Source organism: Oryctolagus cuniculus, chromosome 14 (genome assembly GCF_964237555.1).
Source record: "Oryctolagus cuniculus chromosome 14, mOryCun1.1, whole genome shotgun sequence".
Classification (NCBI taxonomy): domain Eukaryota; kingdom Metazoa; phylum Chordata; class Mammalia; order Lagomorpha; family Leporidae; genus Oryctolagus; species Oryctolagus cuniculus.
Window position 1 is genome coordinate 73,346,157 of NC_091445.1, and position 17,812 is coordinate 73,363,968.

The following is a 17,812-nucleotide window of genomic DNA, read 5'->3' on the forward strand; positions in this document are numbered from 1 at the left end:
GGAAGTGGCAGTACCTTTCAGAAGGAGACAAAGTACAACACAAGAGAGAGGTGAAGACTTCTGACTTGAAATACACAGTTTCCCTCCTACACAACTTAGAGGGAAGCAGATGAGGAGTTCATTGACCTACGCTGATATAATGTGAAGGGCCAAGAGTGTGTTAAGAAAAAAGTTTTTAAAAAGAAAATGTTGAAATTATTTTAATGCAGAATGGGCAAACATGGAAATCTAAATTTCAAATTGATGAGAAAATGCATTTGGGGTTTGAGATTACATCTGTTCTGGAAATAATGACCTGCCTCAGAAGCATCAAGATGACAGTTATACAACTAGGCTAGTCTCTATCTGGAGTTCCTTTACTGACCTAATAATTTTATCGCATTGATTACTCTCATACTATACCATTCTAATGTACAGACTCAGAGGTGTGTTCCCTGGATGTGCAGAAATGAATAAAGTAAAATATCTCTTGAAAATCTGTAGAGTCCTCTTTTTACATTTCATTTGTTCAATTCATTCATTGTACTTTGTATATGTATTATTGACATTGATTACATTGAGCATCGTGTTGATTTCCTACAAATATTATATAAATTACATACATACATTTGTGTAAATGTATGTATAATTTAAATGTATATGTTCAGATACATATGTGCCATATGTGTAATACACATATAATTTAAACCTAGACTAAACATACAAATATATAAATTATAAATGTTTAATTTGTATAAAATATATATGACTATATATGTGTATATTATATATGGATAATATATATTTTATTAAAAACTATATATGATGAGTATATTACATGTTTTGCATATTTGTACTTATATGTATATAATTAGAAAATATTTTTTGTTTTTTTTTAAAGATTTATTTATTTATTTGAAAGTGAAAGTTACACAGAAACAGGAGAGGCAGAGATGGCTGCAACAGCCAGAGCTGTGCCAATCAGAAGTCAGGAGCCAGGGAGCTTCTTCTGGGTCTCCCACACAGGTGAAGGGTCCCAAGGACTGGGCCATCCTCTGCTGCTTTCCCAGGCCATAGCAGAGAGCTGGATTGGAAGTAGAGCAGCCAGGACTTGAACTGGCACCCATATGGGATGCCAGCACTGCAGGCGGTGGCTTTACCGGCTACGCCACAGCGCCGGCCCCAATATTTTGTTCTTAAACCCAGAAATTGGAACTGGGATATGACTTTACAAAACTATGTGACTTGGATACTAAGATCCAATTGAACTCATGTGTATTTAGAGTATGCTGCTGTCTATCTTCAAGGAAATGACAGTATTTTAGACCACTATTCCTTCCACTTTAGCATGTCTATGATTTATTTTGTGGACTTTAGACATTGCTTCCCTGTGAGCAGGGCCAAGGTAGAGCCCGAGATTCTGCCGTAGCATCAATCTTGGGCCACATTCTGAATAGTAAACTTTTAGAGACAGTCAACTTGTCTCTAAGTGTCCGGATATCATCTGAGATCAGTACCAGCAGAATGAACAAAACATTATGAGAGCCTCTGATTACAGCTCATAATTCAAAGGATAGACTCAGACATTGAAATGGGAGATTTCTGCTTAATTCAGTATTAAGTGAATGGCTGTTGACTGGCTATCCAATCACTTTCAGAATAATGTTTCCAATCTTTAGCAAACGAATAACTATGGTCCTTTTGAAAGTTCATATTTAAGTAAATGCATTTTTTAAAGACAATAATTTCAGAATCTGTTTCAAGAAGAGGTAAAAATTATAACAGGCAAACCTCAAGTAAAAATGTTAGTGCTAAATACCACAGCAAACAATGCAGTTGCATTGAGGGCTACATCACAATACGTGGTATGTATGTCCTTGAAGTTCATGGACCTAAGTACATGTATCTTCATTCCAAATTGAAAATAAAAGGTTTCTGAGGATAAATCTAAGAATCACCACAAGGCAAAAGCTGTTGTTCTGCAGTGATGAACATGGGAAAATGCAAGGGGAAGTAATATGCTGTGTTTCTAAAGCCCAGGCTACAGTGTTGCAAGAGGCCTGGTGTGTGCACCTCTGAGATCTGAGGCCTGTGTTGGCTGGGGGACTGCAAGAACGTGAATTAAAGGTAATTAACCCAGCAGTAGCTTTCACATAAAGGATAATTCAAGCAAACTGGAAATAGCTGGAAGTCCAGGCCTCTAGTGTGTCTATGGAGAGTACACATGAGACAAATTCAAACCGCAACTGGCATCCAGCATGGCAGTGAAGCAGAAGCTAATGAAGCACACTACAAAATAATATTATCTTTACAAGTTGTCCTGAAATCTGATTGGCCATTTTTGTCCATTTAAAATGCATAGCAATAATATTTTAATCCGTTTTAGCAAAATCACATACACATAAGTATATACACTCATGTATACATACAGACATATATAGGATGGATTCTATTTTTCTTTCTTCTAAATCACTGCTATTGTTTTTTTAACTGCTACATGAAGGGTCAGAAGCACAGATGCTGAGTCTGTTTAAAATGGCCTAGAAAGCAAAGCACATGCTTTAATCTGATGTCTAGGCTGCATTTTAAAAAATTGGATTGAAAAGGATTAGATTAGATTAGACCTTCTGGATTTAAAAATGTTAAAGCTCCATTTATGCTTTAACATAATCTCTTTCTACTCTCTGGAGCCATCAAGCTGAATGTGGTCTTGGGTAGCTTTTTTATGATTATTAAATTTTAGACCTTTTTTTAACATTCCACTTTCATATTTGTAATAGAAAGAAATCCTCAGAGACTAAGCTAAAAGTTCTTTGACCCTCTGCAAAGGGTAAGGTGGGTGTGTAAGTCTTCTGATTTTTACAATTACTTTTATGTATTTGTACACACAGACATACACATGCCTATGAATATGAATAACTCATTTTTATATCCAAATAGCAGTGCATACTTTTGAATACTAAGCACTTTTCTGAAGTTAAAAGTTGCAAGCCTAACAGCTTATTATAAAGCTTACATAAAGAGCCTTTTTAGACTAAATTCTAAGCAACAATTTGACATACCCATTAGCACCAATCTCTGTAAATAAAAAAGACAAATAACTACACACATTTTCAAACAACCAAGGTTCTGAATACAAATAGCCCTGTTTTGCAGTCTTGATGATCAGGGATCTTAAAATAAAAATTTCCATTATATTTGAGATTATATAAAGTACTCTGAGACAGAAAGTTGAAAAATCTTCTCTGTAACTCCTTTGGCAGATATCTTTTTATTTTTCAATGTTTAATTATTGCTTCTCTAAAACACACACACAAAAGAGCTAAGATTGACTTGAAGACATTTGTAAAGTTTGTTATCAGTATACTTGGTCTGCCATTTCTCAAAATTATCATGATTACAAATGATCAGTTATATTCATGTACCATCAACAACAGAAGATTTATGTCTCGTCCCAAGTAAAATAACATCGTTTATTTAAGACATAAATACTGCTATCTAACCAAGAAGTCTTGAGGATATTAAAAAACTAACTTTAAAAAGTATTTTAACTGAATTTTTAAAGCTAGAACATGTGCAGTCTTTGGAAACAAATTCATTTCCTTATTGTCCTTGATATAAAGTTTGATAACCATTTGGTGGAAGATACCATAGCACTGCTTTATCTCTAGACAAAGAGCTGATTTGCACTCATAGTAGCACCATCAAGAGTAACAGTATAACTGAGAATGACAATGAGTTTTGTCAGTGAAGAAATTATAAAATCCACTTGATTTCACTTTTTAGGTCTGTTTTTAGAATTTTGGAAAAAAATCTTAAATTCTTATTTGGAGGAAAAAGAAAATCGTATTCTATATTTCGCTCTTCTCAATTGAAAAAGAACCCCTTAACATTCCAATCAGTTAAATTTTAACATTTAGTAAATATGAGAGATATTCTATAATTTATCCTTCCTTTTCCAAGGAAACCACCCATAGGTAACTAAATAGTTGACGGCAGGAGATCTCTCTTTACAGAAATATCCCAGCTAATAAAAAGACAAAGAATCACAGAATTAGAATATTTCCATTTTGCAGGCTGTAATGAAAAAAAAAAAAGGCACATTGGGTGATTGAATGGTCCCCAACAGCTATTAGCAACAGAGAATGAGAAACAAGTAGATATTGTGGGCCTCCTGATAAAATCCACAGCACAACATATTTGTTTTGCCTTTTTCAAACTCAATCTTGTATCTGATATAGCACTACCTACCAACTGGCAGTCAAAACATGGGGCAACAGAAGATGTTAAAGAATACAAATGGGTGGCATCATACATAAACCCTGTATGACTAACCATCTGGTTTCTTCAACAAATAAATTGCAAGGAAGGGGCAGGCGAGTGAGAAAGAATTAAGATGAGGGACAGAGAAAGGAGAAGAGAAGGGAGAGGGAACAAGGAAGAGAAAGGGAACACTTAGAATCTGGAAGAAATTAAAAAGCTGTGTTAATCAATTATAAGGTATGGACCTTATCTCAAACACACTGTAAAAAAAAATGCTAAGTTTTGACTAATCAATCAGAAGTATGGCTACTGGCAAAGTTAAGAAAATCCTGGGGCGGAGCCAAGATGGTGGAATAGTGAGGGTGCGCACTGATAGACTGGGAAAAGATAGTTTAATAAAAGTGGAGTTACTGTAGCCTCAGGAAAAGGCTCAGGAAAAAATTGCAGAGGAAACTCTTCTGGATCTAGTGGATGTGACACGGAGGACCTATGGGGAGAGCAAGGTCACCCACCATGTGGAAGCCGAGCCGCAGAAGCCAAGCTGCAGAGTCTGTGCGCCAGCGCTGGAAGGGGAGCTGAGACAAAAACCTTGGTAATCTGAGACATTGGCGGGGAAAGGCAGAAAGAGCCTACAGGGAACGAGGCCTGAAGCCCCACTGGGGAAAATTCAGCAGGCTGACTGGAGGAGAGAAAAAAATGAATAAATAAGGGGAACTGGCACGGACATTAGCCTCTCTCTCCACTCACCTTACAAAGCCGAGCAAGACAAAGAGCAGCCACCATTTTACGTATGTAAAGAGGCGCCGGCCATTAGCCAAGCAGAAAAACCTGACTCTGGTGGGGAAAAATAACAGGAGGTTAAGACCTAGTGAAAGTGTGGAGCTAACTAACTGAGACTGTGAAAATTGGGGGGCAGGGCGAGAGAACTCACCGAGTACACAAACTCGGTAGCCTTGGCAACAACTGCAGAGAAATTTGAGACCACACTGAGAGCTACATAAACTCTGTGTGGTCCCAGGGGTAAGCAGACGAATACCCACAGGGGCCAGATTTCATACATCAGCTACCATGAATTCCACTCAGCTGTGTGGAATTACTTCCCAACTGAGTCAAAAAAAAAAAAAAGAGAGAGCGAGAGCGAGAGAGAGAGCGAGCGAGCTAGTGAGAGAACAATCTGGGTGAGTCACCTTTGGCACACCCTTAACCCTGAAGAACCAAACAGAGCTCTCTGGCAAACCCATCACAGCCTCTAAGGATCCATCAAAAGCAGACAGTCCACTTAATCAAGCGTAATAGTATAATGAGAAAAAACACCAGAGTGAAGAAACCAAAGAATATCTCCAGTATGCCAAACAACAAATGCAGAAACCAAGGTAACAAGAACAAGGAAGACACTATGATGCCCCCAAATGAAAAAGACACCCCAATTCAAGATTATGAAGATGATGAGATAGAAGAAATGCAAGAAGCAGATCTCAAAAAACTGATAAGAACATTAAGAAGTTCTCAAAAACAAATTCTTGAACTACAGAAATCCTTAATGGACAAGATAGAAAATCTCTCTCGTGAAAATGAAATATTAAGGAGGAATCAAAATGAAACAAAACAACTAGTACAACAGGAAACTGTGATAGTGACGAGAAATCATAATGAAATGAAGAATTCAATTGATCAAATGACAAACACATTAGAGAGCCTTAAAAACAGAATGGGTGAATCAGAAGAGAGAATATCAGACTTAGAAGACAGAGAACAGGAAAATATACAGTCAAACCAAAGAAAAGAAGAGGAAATTGGAAATCTAACAAATATTGTCGGGAATCTACAGGATACTATTAAAAAAACCAACATCCAGGTTCTAGGAGTTCCTGAAGGCATGGAGAGGGAGAAAGGATTAGGAGCCCTTTTTAGTGAGATACTAGCAGAAAATTTCCCAGGTTTGGAGAAGGACAGAGACATCCTAGTACAGGAAGCTCATAGAACCCCTAATAAACATGACCAAAAGAGATCCTCACCACGACACATTGTAATTAAACTCACCACAGTGAAACATAAAGAAGAGATCCTAAAATGTACAAGAGAGAAATGTCAGATTACTCTCAGAGGATCTCCAATCAGACTCACAGCTGACTTCTCATCAGAAACCCTACAAGCTAGGAGGGAATGGCGAGATATAGCCCAGGTACTAAGAGAGAAAAACTGCCATCCCAGAATATTATATCCTGCAAAGCTCTCATTTGTGAATGAAGGTGAAATAAAGACCTTTCACAGCAAACAGAAATTGAAAGAATTTGTCGCCACTCGTCCAGCCCTGCAAAAGATGCTTAAAGATGTGTTGCACACAGAAACACAGAAACACGGTCATCAATATGAAAGAAGGTAAAGGAAGGAAACCTCACAGCAAAAGATCACAGGAAGTTCAAAACATATATTAGAACTTATCTTTGGCAAATGGCAGGGCAAAGTTACTACTTATCAATAGTTACATTGAATGTTAATGGCCTGAACTGTCCAGTTAAAAGATAGTTTGGCTGATTGGGTTAAGGAACAAAACCCATCTATTTGCTGCTTACAAGAAACACATCTTTCCAACAAAGATCCATACAGACTGAAAGTAAAAGGCTGGAAAAAGATATACCATGCCAACAGAAATGAAAAAAGAGCGGGCGTAGCCATCTTAATATCAGACAACATAAACTTTACAACAAAAACTGTTAGGAAAGACAAAGAGAGGCACTATATAATGATTAAGGGATCAATTCAACAGGAAGATATAATGATTATCAATGTATATGCACCATTTTACAGGGCACCCGTTTATTTAAAAGATTTGTTAACGGACTTAAAGGGAGACGTAGACCCCAATACAATAGTACTGGGGGACTTCAATACTCCACTCTCAGAAATAGACAGATCAACAGGACAGAAGATCAACAAGGAGACAGTAGATTTAAACGACACTATAGCCCAAATGGATCTCACAGATATATACAGAACTTTTCATCCTACATATAAAGCATTTACATTCTTCTCAGCAGTACATGGAACCTTCTCTAGGATTGACCACATACTAGGCCATAAAGCAAGTCTCAGCAAATTCAAAACAATTAAAATCATACCATGCAGCTTCTCAGACCATAAAGGAATGAAGGTGGAAATTAGCAACTCAGAAATCCCTAGAGCATATGCAAACACATGGAGATTGAGCAACATGCTCCTGAATGAACAATGGGTCATAGAAGAAATTAAAAAAGAAATCAAAAATTTTCTGGAAGTAAATGAGGATAACAGCACAACATACCAAAACTTATGGGATACAGCAAAAGCAGTGTTAAGAGGAAAGTTTATATGAATAGGTGCCTACATCAAGAAATTGGAAAGGCATCAAATAGATGAGCTTTCAATTCATCTCAAGGATCTAGAAAATCTGCAGCAAACCAGACACAAATCTAGAAGGAGAAGAGAAATAATTAAAATCAGAGAAGAAATCAACAGGATTGAATCCAAAAAAACATAACAAAAAATCAGCCAAACGAGGGGCTGGTTTTTTGAAAAAATAAACAAAATTGACACCCCATTGGCCCAACTAATTAAAAAAAGAAGAGACCCAAATCAATAAAATCAGAGATGAAAAAGGAAACATAATAACAGACACCACAGAAATAAAAGGAATCATCAGAAATTACTACAAGGACTTGTATGCCAGCAAACAGGAAAACCTATCAGAAATGGATAGATTCCTGGACACATGCAACCTACCTAAATTGAACCAGGAAGACATCGAAAACCTAAACAGACCCATAACTGAAACAGAAATTGAAACAGTAATAAAGGCCCTCCCAACAAAGAAAAGCCCAGGACCAGATGGATTCACTGCTGAATTCTACCAGACATTTAAAGAACTAACTCCAATTTTTCTCTAACTATTCAGAACAATCGAAAAGGAGGAAATCCTCCCAAATTCTTTCTGTGAAGCCAGCATCATCTTAAACCCTAAGCCTGAAAAAGATGCAGCACTGAAAGAGAATTACAGACCAATATCCCTGATGAACATAGATGCAAAAATCCTCAATAAAATTCTGGCCAACAGAATGCAACAACACATCAGAAAGATCATCCACCCAGACCTAGTGGGATTTATCCCTGGTATGAAGGGATGGTTCAATGTTCACAAAACAATCAATGTGATACACCACATTAACAGACTACAGAAGAAAAACCATATGATTATCTCAATAGACGCAGAGGAAGCATTTGATAAAATACAACACCCTTTCATGATGAAAACTCTAAGCAAACTGGGTATTGAAGGAACATTCCTCAATACAATCAAAGCAATTTATGAAAAACCCACAGCTAACATCCTATTGAATGGGGAAAAGTTGGAAGCATTTCCACTGAGATCTGGTACCAGACAAGAATGCCCACTCTCACCACTGCTATTCAACATAGTTCTCGAAGTTTTAGCCAGAGCTTTTAGGCAAGAAAAAGAAATTAAAGGGATACAAATTGGGAAGGAGGAACTCAAACTATCCCTCCTTGCAGATGATAGGATTCTTTATTTAGGGGATCCAAAGAACTCTACTAAGAGACTATTGGAACTCATAGAAGAGTTTGGCAAAGTAGCAGGATATAAAATCAATGCACAAAAATCAACAGCCTTTGTATACACAGGCAACGCCACGGCTGAGGAAGAACTTCTAAAATCAATCCCAATCACAATAGCTACAAAAACAATCAAATACCTTGGAATAAACTTAACCAAGGACGTTAAAGATCTCTACGATGAGAATTACAAAACCTTAAAGAAAGAAATAAAAGAGGATACCAAAATATGGAAAAATCTTCCATGCTCATGGATTGGAAGAATCAATATCATCAAAATGTCCATTCTCCCAAAAGCAATTTATAGGTTCAAGTGATACCAATCAAAATACCAAAGACCTTCTTCTCAGATCTGGAAAAAATGATGCTGAAATTCATATGGAGACACAGGAGACCTCGAATAGCTAAAGCAATCTTGTACAACAAAAACAAAGCCGGAGGCATCACAATACCAGATTTCAGGACATACTACAGGGCAGTTGTTATCAAAACAGCATGGTACTGGTACAGAAACAGATGGATAAACCAAAGGAACAGAACAGAAACACCAGAAATCAATCCAAACAACTACAGCCAACTTATATTTGATCAAGGATCCAAAACCAATCCCTGTAGTAAGGACAGTCTATTCAATAAATGGTGCTGGGAAAATTGGATTTTCATGTGCAGAATCATGAAGCAAGACCCCTACCTTTCACCTTACACAAAAATTCACTCAACATGCATTAAAGACTTAAAACTATGACCCGACTTCATCAAATTATTAGAGAGCATTGGAGAAACTCTGCAAGATATAGGTACCGGCAATGACTTCTTGGAAAATACCCCAGAAGCACAGGCAGTCAAAGCCAAAATTAACATTTGGGATTGTATCACATTGAGAAGTTTCTGTACTTCAAAAGAAACAGTCAGGAAAGTTTAGAGTCAACCAACAGAATGGGAAAAATATTCGCAACTATGCAACAGATAAAAGGTTGATAACCAGAATCTACAAAGAAATCAAGAAACTCCACAACATCAAAACAAACAACCCACTTAAGAGATGGGCCAAGGACCTCAATAGACATTTTTCAAAAGAGGAAATGCAAATTGCCAACAGACACATGAAAAAACGTTCAAGATCACTAGCAATCAGGGAAATGCAAATCAAAACTACAATGAGGTTTCACCTCACGCCGGTTAGAATGGCTCACATACAGAAATCTACCAACAATAGATGCTGGCAAGGATGTGGGGGAAAAGGGACACTAACCCACTGTTGGTGGGAACGCAAACTGGTTAAGCCACCATGGAAGTCAGTCTGGAGATTCCTCAGAAACCTGAATATAACCCTACCATACAACCCAGCCATCCCACTACTTGGAATTTACCCAAAGGAAATTAAATTGGCAAACAAAAAAGCTGTCTGCACCTTAATGTTTATTGCAGCTCAATTCACAATAGCTAAGACCTGGAATCAACCTAAATGCCCATCAACAGTAGACTGGATAAAGAAATTATGGGATATGTACTCTATAGAATACTGTACTCTATAGAATACTATACAGCAGTCAAAAACAATGAAACCCGGTCTTTTGCAACAAGATGGAGGAATCTGGAAAACATCATGCTGAGTGAATTAAGCCAGTCCCAAAGGGACAAATATCAAATGTTCTCCCTGATCGGTGACAACTAACTGAGCACCAAAGGGGAAACTTGTTGAAGTGAAATGGACACTATGAGAAACAGTGACTTGATCAGCTCTTGTCCTGACTGTTGATGTACAATGTAATACTTTATCCATGTTAGTATTTTTTTTTTGTTCTAGTACTATTGGTTGAACTGTGTAATTAACACACAATTATTCTTAGGTGTTTAAATTTTAACTGAAAAATGATCCCTGTTAGGAATTTGGAAAACATTATGCTGAGTGAAATAAGCCAGTCCCAAAGGGACAAATATCAGTTGTTCTCCCTGATCGGTGACAACTAACCGAGTATCAGAAAGGAAACCTGTTAAAATGAAATGAACACTATGAGAAACAGTGACTTGATCAGCCCTTGCCCTGACTGTTGATGAACAACTTAATACGTTATCCCTTCTTAGTATTTTTTGTTTGTTTGTTCTACTTAATACTTTTGGTTAAATACTGTAATCAATACACAGTTATTCTTAAGTGTTGAAACTTAACTGAAAAGTGATCACTGTTAAATGTAAGAGTGGGAATAAGAGAGGGAGGAGATGTGCAATTTGGACATGCTCAAGCTGACTTGCCCCAAATGGTAGAGTTAGAAACATACCAGGGGATTCCAATTCAATCCCATCAAGGTGGCATGTACCAATGCATCTCACTAGTCCAGGTGATAATTTCTGTTCAGAATTGATCATAATGATAGGACTAAGAGCCAAAGGGATCACATAAACAAGACTAGTGTCTGCTAATACTAACTGATAGAATAAAAAAGGGAGAGAACGATCCAACATGGGAAGCAGGATACACAGCAGACTCATAGAATGGCAGATATGCTAAACAGCACTCTGGCCTCAGAATAAGCCCTTAAGGCATGCGGATCCAGCTGAAAAGCCCATGAGAGTATTTCAGGCATGGAAAGCCAAGCACTCTGGGGGAAAAAAAAAAAAAAAAACCTAAATGAAAGATCTCCACGAGTGAGATCCCAGTGGAAAGAACGGGTCATCAAAAAAAGAGGTACCTTTCTCTGAAGGGAGGAGAGAACTTCCACTCTGACTACGACCTTGTCTAAATATGATCAGAGTCAGTGAACTCAAAAGGCTTCCATAGCCTTGGCAACTCATGACAAGAGCCTAGGGTGATTACTGATGCCATAAACAAGAGTGTCAAATTGTTAAGTCAACAACAGGAGTCACTGTGCACTTACTCCTCATGTAGGATCTCTGTCCTTTATTTATAAAATTTATAGAAGGTTAGAAAACTAATATTAAAAATTAAATCCAGGTTATAATTTTTATAATAAAAATAAGACAAAAATAAAAAGCACTAAAATAAATCTCCAACCTGAGGAAATATTAGAACTTTAAACTAAAAATAAATATATTTAAAAAGGAAATACTGTATTAATAAGACACAATGTACAATATTAAGAAAAAATCAAAAAAAAAAAAACAAAGAGAAATACCAGAGCAATGGGAAATAAAATACTCCCACAACAAATTATGTTAAAAGGTACTTATTTAATTTGCAAGTTGTATTTATATTTTTAATATGGAAAAAAAACAGCAAGCAACACATTATGTTAAAAGGTACTTATCTTTCTGTTGTTTCTATTTAAAGAAGTAATAGCCTTACTTGAATTACATATAAGTTTAATGTGAATCTATATTATTGTTTTTTAGTAGAGTGATACGTGCTCTTTTTAAGACTTAGATTAGAAGAACTGCAATGATTTTGTATGCTTTGAGTTTTTATTCCTAAATGCTGAGATGTAAGGCATTGTTATATAAAAATTTTGAAGCCTCAGCTTTCAAATGTTTAAGAAAGCCAGTGAATATCTATTTATTTATTTATTTATCATAACAACTTATTGCTTCCTCAATTTCACACAATGCAATAGAAGGATTTTGTAAATTTTTAAAACATTCTTTGAACAATGAAGGTTGTTATGTAACTGATTTATGTGGAGGTAAAATTCCATTTTCATCAATATTAGGATACATCTAAATTCTAGAGCATTGTTAGGATGAGATTATGTCTACCTGTTGGAAAGTTAAAATAAACTTTCCCAATAGCAAAATCCTTAGAATAACTATTTCAAAGGCTCTTAGTTGGTTAATAGTAGCAGCAATTTTTCTTAGGTACCCTAAATGTTTTCATAAATCATTTTCCACAATGTAAACACCTTTTTTGTAGGCTTTAAATGATGGCAATATTTTCTTGGCTTGAAGTGTTCGTTTTGATAAACTAGATTAACAAAGTCAAATCCTTTGTGAACATTCCTTTCAGTATAAGATGAATTGTTGTTTTCAGAGATAACCATTTCTTTGTAAAACTATTTACCTATTGTTCATAGATGAGCTTAATTTCATCTCTTTTTTATATAATAAATGTAAATATTTTACAAAAAGGAACTGTACCACTGTTACTGTATACAACAATTTTTTTTTCTTATCCACATTCAGGAAATTTTCATGTCCCTGGGCAATTTTTTTTCTATGCAGTCAACTAGGATGAGTAATTTAATATTCTGATTATTATTATTATCTTATGTCCATGCAGGCTACCTAATTTTATATATATATATATATATATATATATATATATATTAGTGGGAAAATTTGGTCTTTCTCAAACTTTATTTATTTATCTATCTAACAAATCACAAAACAGTAATTATATATTTCTAGAAAGAGGAGGGCATAGGGATTCAATTCATATTTGAAGTGAGTTTCATATAAAGTACATATAATTGGGTCTTTTTTGTTGTGATTTGTTTTCAGTCTACTCTGCTAACTTCTGGCCTTTAATTATTATTTAGATAATTTATATTTAATGTAAATATTGATTTATTAGGGCTTATGTTTGCTTTATTATTTTTGTTTTCTGTTTGTTCTGTTTTTTATTTATTTGTCCTTCCTTTCTGTGAGCTACTTAAATATATTTTAGTATTCTATTTTAATTTGTCTATAGTGGTTTTGAGGATATTTCTTTATATACCACTTTAGTGGTTAGTTGAAGTATTATACTATATACATTATATGCATATATCATATATAGATAACATATATATATACACACTAGCATACTAGTATTAACATTCTGTGCTTGAAATGAAGTATAAAAATTCCATTCCATTTAATTCCAAAATACTTCCTTATTTATAATTATTCTAAACATTTTATGTTCATAGATAACCTTATCAGACTGTAATAAGTTTTACTTGAACCATCATACAATTTAGAAAATTCAGGAGACAAAGAAAGGTTTTTGTAGTTACCAATATTTTTTCTCTTCCCATTTTTTTCTTCCTTCTTGATTTTCAAGGTTTTCCTCTTATTCTTTCATTTACGTCCATAGAAATTTATTGGTAATTTTTAACATAGGCCTCTTGGCAGCAAATTTTACTAGTTTTCTATCATGTAAGAATGTCTTGATTTCTTTCATTCTGAAAGGATACTTTCTCTGCTATGGATTTCTTGTTTCATACTTCTTTTATTTCAGTACCTTTATGCCTCTGCCTTCTCATCCTTGTTTCTGAAGAGAAATCCATTGTCAACAAAATTGTTTTTCCTCTATAGCTAATGTATCATTTCTTTCTTGCTGTTTTCAAGAGTTATTGTCTTTAGTTTCAGTAATTTCACTATAATGTGTCTTTCTTGGTTTTATGTTTTTACTAATTTTATTGCTTGAAATGGAGAGAGAGAGGAATAGACTGAGAACTCAGTCCAGGCCTTCCACATAAGTGGCATGGATTCAACTATTTAAAGTATCACCTGCTCTGTTGCCTCCCAGGGTCTGCATTTGAAGGAAGCTGGAATTAGCTGCAGGAATTAAGACTTGAATCCCAATACCCTCCTGTTTCGGGACCTGGACATTCGACCTGACATCGTTAACTACTAAACCAAACACCTACTCCTGTTACACTTGGTTGTTTCATTTTTCAGTTCTGTGAGTCACATTTGCTTGTTCTTCATACTTATTATTTCTTTGCTGAGCTTTTTTTGCTTTTCATTTAATTCAAACATGTTTGTCATTCTTCCTGAAGCATTATTATGATTGCTTCTTTAAACCCCTTGACACATAATTATAGTACCTGTGCCATTTCAGTTTGAACACCCATTGATTATCTTTTCTTATTCAAGTTGAGACTTTCCTGATTCTTGGTATGACAAATCCTTTTCCACTGAAGCCAGGAATCATTATGTGAAACATAGTATATGGAATTCTGGATTTCATTTGAATCTTCTGTTATAACTGGTCTCCTCTGGCAATGTTCTAATGCACAAATTGGTCTATTGCCTTGTATTGCCCTTGTGAGATAGAAATCCTTTGCTTATGGAGGTAGGGGTAGACTGAAGTATTTTCTGCAGTGTTTAGCTACAGGAGAGAAATTATTATTAAAAACTTACTTGTGTTGTCTGGAGGAGAAAAGGCTCTTCTTGAATTCCTCAGTCCTCTCCCCACCCCAACTCCTATTGTGGACTTCTCCAACAGCAACCTGGGATATTCAAGGGAAAAGGAAAATCCATCCATCACTCAGGTTTCAACATCCCTCGGCAGTCTCATACTTCTTTCCACTTGTCAGAGTCTTCTTGTTCCTGTTTTATATCAAGTCCAAAGATTCAAACCAAGAAATGTTTGTCTCAAGCATACACATATTTCACTATTCTGCATATTTTCCCTCACAACACCTGGGTTATACAAGGGGTATAAAAATGATAAAATAACTTACTATTCTCAAAAGTCCTCTTTGACTGATCATCACCTTTATAGGATATTAAACTATTAACTCTAAAAATATTATCAATGGCTTCTGCTTCCAGAAAGTTGAATCTTTGATCTCAGTCTTCAAAGATGCATGACATTCATAAAATCACTTAACAGTTGTAGAACTAATTCTCCACAGCTACACAATAGACACAATGTTTGCCTAACATGTTGTTTGTACAAATTCAGTACAACAATAAAAAAGGACGAAATGATCCAATAAATGAGCTCTGAAAATCTTCTCTTTTATGACATCCTTAAATGAAATGATAAGTTACCACCTCCCAGAGTACTAATTGGTACTCTTCTGCTTTGAAATGGTGACACAGAATGAAGGTTCTTTTAAAACTCTATTTTCTCCTTGATGTATCATGGGATCATGTTATAGAGAGCATCTGAATTGTTTAATGACCAGGGTTGCCACAGAGAAGCACACTGTAAGCTCTGAAAATGCATTTAAAAGTATCTTATATTTTGGCCCATGACTCACTCTTTGACATTAATTCTTCTCTATAAGGGATTAATGTACTCAAGAATCAATATGCTTTCAGACAGATCCTACATCAGTGAGTTTCTTTGCTGGTCAGTATTTTCATTATTAACAACTTATGTCAGCAATATTCTCTATTCGTCTAGTGGTATTTGAATTTATTCTCTCATGTTAGTCTTGATTGTTGAGCATTACTCTAAAGGTCTTCTGTAACTTGATTTACCAAGGAAGCAAATTAGGAATATATGTGAAGACTAGGCCTAAAAGGGGAGCAATTAGGAAGAGTGTACTATTCAGTTCTATATACCAGATATATTGGGGGAATATTTTCATGTACTCCACACTTTCCAAGGTTTGCAATTTAAAATATATTGCTCAATACCAGCAAGCTATATTATCAAAATTTGGTTATTAATTTTTTCTTATCACAATAGACTTTTTAATCATTTTTTTCACTTGAACCCTGTGTTTCCTTATTATCATTATCATTATTATTATATGTATTAATCTAATCAATATTTGATTATAATGTGTTAATCCCATTTTGTATGTTTTGACTGTTTTCATATAGTGCTTAAGAACATAAAATGTAGCTCAGACATTGGTTTGTAAATGCCATTACCCACCAAAATCAACCAGGATTCCTTGGAGAACTGGCTAATTCTAGGACTACAGCAAGGGAAGTGTGAGATGAACCTAGAACCTATGTTTTTTTCCAGAGAATAAGGAAGGGTGAAATAAGTTAAGAGATCATGTAAAAATGACCCGAGAGTTATTAGCTTGAAAGGGTTCCTATACAGATCAATGTTGGAATAATTTGACCAGTGAAGTAAATGACAGTTTTGATTATAAAATACTGATTTTTAAATAATTCATAGGCAGTACTAAAAATATATGTACATACACATGAGTGTGCATGTGTGTATATAAAATATAAGATCTTTCTTAGAGTAGATTTCTACCTAACAAATATGGAATAAACTATACATGTTACAGACTGGATACAGTTTCTCTAAAATTCATCTCTTGAATCTCTAACACTCAATAGCCCAGAAAGTGACTGCAATTGGACAATATAAAGGGATAAGCATGTGAGATAAGGATATAGGAAGAAAGTAGTCATTTACAAGCAAGACATGAGGCCTCAGAGAAAAACAAACCAGACCCCAGAATTGTGAAAAACTTCACCTCTGTTATTTGAATGACCCAGTATGTTGTAATTTGATGTGACAGCCTTCTATCATAACACAACACACTTTTAAAAATCATCATTATATAATCATATAATCACTGTAATATTTGATTCAGGCAATAATTAGCAATGAATAGAATGGATTAAACATTGATGGTGAAAAATTTATTTATATGTTTTCAGGGTTTGTACTGTTGTTTTAGTTTAGAATCTTTAAAATGGAGGGCAACCCATTTAGTGATAAAGAGAGACAGAGATAGAGAAATAGATTTTATTACTTATAGTTCCTGGAAAGGGGAAGGGAGGATATGCAGGTAATATACAGCACTCCTGAAGGTCACACACATGGAGTTAAAGAAGTGTGTAGATAGAGAAGGGAGAGCAGGCCCTGAACCAATGTCTTTATTGGGTCCACAGTGTTATCCAAATAGGTTATTTTGGGGAGTGTTTTTTTTTTTCATTTGAGAAATGGTTGAGTTACAGACAGTGAGAGAAAGAGACAGAGAGAAAGGTTTTTCCTCCTTTGCTTCACTGCCCAAGTGGCTGCCATGGCTGGCGCTGTGCCAATCTGAAGCCAGGAGCCAGGTTTTTCTTCCTGGTCTCCCATGCGGGTGCAGGGGCCCAAGCACTTGGGCCATCCTCCACTGCCCTCCCGGGCCACAAGCAGAGAGCTGGACTGGAAGAGGAGCAACTGGGACTAGAACCCAGCACCCATGTAGGATGCTGGCACTGCAGGCAGAGGATTAACCAAGTGAGCCATGGCACCAGCCCATTTTGGGGAGTTTCGATTTGAGGCTTAAAGCAAATGGACCTGAGATCCAGAGGTCATGCTGAGACCAAGGGG

The 17,812-nt window shown here is 35.7% G+C and overlaps 1 long non-coding RNA gene across 2 annotated transcripts in view; it reads right to left on the reverse strand.

Annotated features, from left to right (window-relative positions):
- The window catches only part of LOC127492741 (uncharacterized), a 229,971-nt gene that overhangs the window by 36,382 nt on the left and 175,777 nt on the right, over nt 1–17,812 (reverse strand). For both annotated transcript variants that reach the window (XR_011382034.1, XR_011382035.1), the window contains exon 3: nt 14,929–15,017. This is a non-coding gene — a long non-coding RNA (uncharacterized lncRNA). The remainder of the gene's footprint in view (nt 1–14,928; nt 15,018–17,812) is intronic.